Source organism: Nicotiana tabacum, chromosome 20 (assembly GCF_000715075.1).
Source record: "Nicotiana tabacum cultivar K326 chromosome 20, ASM71507v2, whole genome shotgun sequence".
NCBI classification, from domain to species: Eukaryota; Viridiplantae; Streptophyta; class Magnoliopsida; order Solanales; family Solanaceae; genus Nicotiana; species Nicotiana tabacum.
In genome coordinates this window covers 92783665-92789952 of record NC_134099.1, presented here as the reverse complement: position 1 = coordinate 92789952, position 6288 = coordinate 92783665, and positions in this window count along the sequence as shown.

Here is a 6288-nt window from a genome sequence, read left to right as displayed (position 1 = left end):
TGAAGGTCCAAATTTGGTTAATGCAAGTATTTTCTTTTTGCTGCTTATGATACCGCTCCTTTGTTTCTGTTTTCTATCATGTTGTGCGCACACAAATGGCATGAGTTAACCACGCTAGGCTTCTTTATGATGCTTACTTGTTCTGTGCTTTTTATGATGCCAAAAGGGGGAGATTTAATTTAATAATAATGAGCATAATTGAGAATAATAATGAGCATAATTGAATAATAATCTGAAGGGGAAATACAGATTTAGGGGGAACTCACTGAGGTTCCTGGTACACTTACACTATCAGAGCGCTGATTAAGGGGGGATGCAGAGATTGAGGGGGAAACTTAAGGTCTTTCGGGTTCGCAATTTGGTTCTATGTAGCTCTTTCTAGGATTTTCAATTATGAATTTGTCATCATCAAAAAGAAAAAAAATTGATAGGTTACAAGTACCTTGGTCATAAGTACTTTGTTTTATATTTCGATAATATAACAAACTTACTATCCAGAACCAGATAAGGAACTTGTTATACATTTACAAGACCATAAGATCACAAGGTCCCAACTTGGGATATGGCTCAACTCTTCAGAGTAGAAGGAACAACTGAGGGAATAGTTCCCTACCAGTTCCCAATGTGACTATACTAAGCCAACTCTCCAGCTGAAAAGTTGTTGCCTGCACACGCTACAGTACAGGAACAGTTCAGCAGTCAATTTTATGTGGAAGGCCTTTTACCTACCTTGCTTATATCATTGTATGTTAGGTCACACATGCATTATTAACATCAAGGGAGGTAAAACACATTCTCTTGAACACTTAAAGATTTTACTCAAGCTCCCTCACATAATAATCCAACAAGTAATTCTCAAGTGAATCAAGAACAAAGAACACAACAACTACAGGCTAATTCCTATATCAAGTTATTTTTTGTCCTTAGTTGAGTTGTAACTTCGTAATAGTTCTTCAATTGTAATTCCTACCTAGCTTGTTTAGAAGCATTATGTAGGAAACCCTTTGTAAACCTTAAACCTGTGTGTTTGAGTCTTGGCTAGAGTTAGTCAAATAAAGTCTTTGTAATAGAGTTATTACAAAGTGGCTTGTAATAGAGTGTTACAAGTTAGTGAGAGATTAAGAGGCTAATTCCTAGGTTACATAGTTTGTAACCTAAAAGTTGTTCAATAGTGAAGTTAAAATCCTACAAGGGTAGGTCGTGGTTTTTAATCCCGTTGAGCTAGAAATTTTTCACATAAAATTTCTCTTGTCATTTATTTACTGCAGTGTGTGTGTGTTCTTTTGAACCTGGTTCTCTATAGAGTTTGGTGGACCCTTATATTCTATCACATTATAAGACCAAACATATCAATAAGAAGTAGCATTGGATAAGAATGATAATGAAAGAGAAATTATTGGAGGTTGGAAATATACACATTGATGGCAATTTTTTGGATATGCTGACGAAACCAGTAGTTGCAGATAAACATGAGTTTTGCAGAAAATTGGTAGGCATGAAGCCTGTTAATAGTTCCTCTAATTGAAGACATATTTGGCCTATTGATTGGAGGGAGAGTTTGTTGGACCCATGCCCATGTTGTCCGGCCAAAGGCTCAATGGCCTAATCTTATTCTCTTTCGTTGCCTTTCCTATTTGAAATTGGATTCGAATTTTATTCCTATTTGGAGTCGATTTTGTCTTTAAGAGAAAACACCACTCATTATCCATAAATAAAGTAACTTTGGAGAATTGTTCTATGATTATTAGTATTAGTCTTTGCTAGACTTTAGGACATAAGATTATTTTTTAGAGAGTTTACATCAAGAGAGAAGAGAGAAGAATAAATGTTTGTTTTGCTGTAGATTTTGTTCTGACCAACCAACTTCAAATTATGTTTACCGATTCGTTCACCTTTGGATCTGGCTAAAATTTTGACTGAGTGTTCCTAACATATTGGTCTTTAATTTGAACAATGAAGATCGGATTTGGTGGCCTGTAGCATCCGATTTCAAGCCCTGAACATAGGCTCCATTTTTGTGATTTCTCGTCTTTCATCAATTGATTTGTTGTTTCTCTTGTTGCTATTGTTGCTCCGTATTTGGTATTTATTGTGTAGTCAATTTGGAAAAAATTTGTAACTTTCTTATAGCTATAATGGAGTTTATTGGATTTTTGTGATCCCGTAGATTTTACCTTCTATTTGAAGGATTTTTCATGTTAAAATCTGATGTTATTTATCTTCTGTATTTTCGGGTTTGCCTCTTCCTAGACAAAAAGAGTAGAGGAGGACCCCGGATTTGAGTTCAATGGGAGCACAACTATTTTTAGATATGCCAATTATTAGCGATAAAGTTAGATTATTAACTAGTTAAAAACTTAATTATGATACTTTATTAACAAAATACGAGCTCTCCCATTGTCAAATTGAAGTCTACAAATGACGCGACTTTATCAAAATGATTATTGAACGGATGGAGAACGGTTCATATTTTTATATTTATGGAGAGATATAAGCTACGATTTGGGCTTTCATTTTATAGAGAGATTTCAAAAAAAATTAATTAAGTTGACTATTATTTACAAGCACTAAATTGTAATTGAATTCAAAAAAATAAAATAAAATAAATCAGTTGACTAAATATAAATTAGCGTTGAATGCAATAAAGTATAAAAAAAATGCTAAGATTCAATCACAAGGATTTGATCCCTACAAGTATAAATATAGTGAAATCGGGTCGGCGACAACGATTATTACGTACTTACTGGTGTGACTGCAATGGTTTCGATAGCTCATGCTTATAGTTTCAATTTATCCAATATGTGAAGTGTTTCTAGTGTCAATTTAAATGGTTTTATCCTCTACCTGAATCTGTAAGTGTTTCTGGTGTCAATTTTGTCTGGTTTATAGAATTTTTGGTAAGAAAAGCTACTTTTAAGTTTAATGAATATTATGTAGCTGAAGTTTTTGGTTAAGACTATTGAAACTCGACATTGTTCTGATGCCATGAAACTAAATCAAATAATGGAGAAAACTTTTGAAGGATGTAGTTGAAGATTATTTGAGCTAAAGTTGAAGACGAAGACTACAAAGCTATTTATTAACGCTAACAAAACTTTTATTTGGAGGGTGGGCCGTGGGGGAGGGGGGAATTGGGAAGAACACTTTGTTAAATCTTTATGCTTTCTTAACTTTTACCCAATTAGCAAAAGCCACTAGATTTATCGCTAGTTTTGGTGTTCTCAGTTTGGTTTTTCTGTTAGTAGAAAAACTGCTCAAGTTTGATAAAGTCAGAGGACAATAAGTACTCAAAGTAATAGATGAAGGACAAAATTAAACTTACTTCTAAAGATAAGGGACAATTTTTGCTAAAAACTAGCCGAAAGCTACTATCCGGCCTTCTGTATCATAGAGGGCAGCAATAATTTATTTAAGGGGTCTTCAAAGAATATATATATGTATATACACAATATTGTTGCTTAGGCTAATGGGTTTTGGTGCCCCTCTAGCACTAAGGTAGGTCCGCCTCAAGAAGGAAGACTGTACAACAATTCACATGTACCATTTTTAACGTGTTAACATAAACAAATATTTGGTAGGCTTTTAGGCATAAAGACCAGAAAAGTGGAAGCGATTTTTTTTGAAGAATGACATAGTTACCCACAAAAATAAAATTATTTACTCTTTTCTATCCATTTATTTTTCTACCCACAAATTAATTACATTTCCTACCCATAGTAATTTTTTTGGGAATTTTTTCGTTATTCTCCAATTCTTTTTTATTTCTATGCTTCTTTTCTTTCTTTCTTTTTTTTCCTTTTTTTCTTTTCTCTTTTTGTTTTTTCTCGTTTTCTTCTTATTTTTTCCTTTTTTTCTTTTCTAATTTCATTTAACTTCTTTTTTATATTCTTTTTCTCTTCATAATCTAATTTCATTTACTGTTTTTACTATTTTTTATTATTATTTTTTTATACTATTACTAAAGAAAAATCAAATTGTGTACCAATTAAATGTAGCTAATACAACCAAAATATGTCAACTAACATATGATACCAGTATAATATATAGCTATACCAATAGGGTATACAATTGTATGATTAATTCAATTATTAAATTGAAATAATATCAGTTGTCAATAAAAACTTCAAAAAATTCTAAAAGGATCTAATTATAAGAGTATACTGTTACATTATATAGCATACTAATATATATATATATATATATTTGCATTTTTAATTTGCCCCTCACGCTGGGTAAAAACTTAAAGCAAATTAAAAGGGAAAAGACAAATGAATTTACGGGTAATAAGAAAATTATTATAGTATATTGTATACTATTACAACATACTGTTACAGTATATTGCATATTATTACAGTATACTATAACAATATATTGTATACTATAATAGTATACTGTTGCAGTATAACTATATACTCCTATAGTATATTGTATACTGTAGCAGTATACTGTTAGGCAACTTTGTTCTTATTTGATTATTACAATATACCGTTGCAATATATTATAAGCTACTATAATAGTATACTGTTGCAGTATAGCTATATACTCCTACAATATATTGTATACCGTATCGATATACTATTGGGTAGTTGTGTTCTTATTCGATTTTCAGTTGTAAACTTCGATCTCAATCACCTCAATTCAGCTCCAAATGCTATCAAATTTTAGTATGAACTTCCAGAAGGTACTATAAGCAATATTTAATAGCACCCACTTTGGATCAAACAAGAAATCTTCAAAAATAAAATTAAGCTTCAAGTCCAACAATGGTGGATATTCAAATACACATAAAATGAGAAGCTTACTCGAACATTTTAAACACGCACGAAAAATTTAGATCTAAAAATTTGAAGTCATACACATAAAGTTCCAATTTTTCTTTTCATATATGAAATTGGATCCACTACTTTGTAGTATTTATCTATTGAATAATGGATAGAGACTAACCGAGAACTTTTTTCTACTTAATTTTCTTGCTAATGATATATAGGAGATTGAATTTAAGAATAAAAGGAATTGCTATTGTTAGAAGAATATGAAGAGAAAATGAGTTGATGACGTAAAAAGAAGAAAGATAAAATGGGGAGAAAAACAGAGGAACATATAAGTTAGCTTTAAATTATAAAATTATAGAGAAAGAATGATAGGTAGGTCAGGTAATTAATATGGGTGGGGTAAATACAGAGGCGGACCCAGGATTTGAGCATGACAGTGGCACCATTGTGTACTAATTTCTAGCGATAAAATTCGGCGTGCAACTTTTTGAAAGCTTAATAAATTTATCATCCAAATATAAAAAGAAAAGAAAAGAAGTTCTAAGGAAAAAAGGAAATACCGAAGAAAGAAAGAGATTTTTTCGTGAAATGGGTGGTATGGGAAGGGAATAATTGAATTAACTATTTATGTTAATATTAAACTATAATTGAATTAAGAAAAAGATTAATATAAGAAATAAAGTAATTTGCTAAAGTATAAACTAGTATTAGTACCCGTGGATGAACAGACACAAATCTCTAATTTGAGTTATTTGATTAATGTGCAAATAACTTTAAAATACTAATTTTTCAGATAAAAATTATATATAATCATTAAATAAATGTTATAAAAAAGCAGAAATTTCTCAAATCTCTTAAAATTACCCATAATTTCCTGTCCATATTGCATTACCCATAACTTAAAATTATCATATTCTTGTCTGTTACTTCCTTTATACAGTCAAACTTCTTTATAACAGCCTCGTTTGTTCCGAATATTTTTGGATGTTATAGAAAAATGCTGTTATAGAGTACATATATTATAACATAACATGAAAATTGGTTCCGGAAAAAGCTTGCTTTTATAGTGAAGTGTTGTTATATAGGGATGATGTTATAGAGATGTCTAATTGTGATACATTATAAATAAAAATATGCTTTTTTCTTGTAGTAAATTTTTTTATTTACCTTTATTCTTTTATTCTATTGTTCATATTTGTCACGACCCAAACTGAAGGGCCATGACTAGCACCCGACCACACTTGCCGAGCACCAATGTACATTTCATCTAACCTTCATTATTATCTTTTAAGGCTGACGAGATCAATATAAATGGTAGACCTAGATCATGGACAACCAGCAATAAAATATGACGGCATGGACATACATAGCAGGGGATGACCAGACAATCAAGAAACTACGTATAAGGTATGAGCTACCATGCTACTATGAAAGACTATACAACAAAAACTAGCCGACAAGGCATACCAAACTATACATGAGCCGACACCTGTCTATGAGCCTCTAAAAGAACATA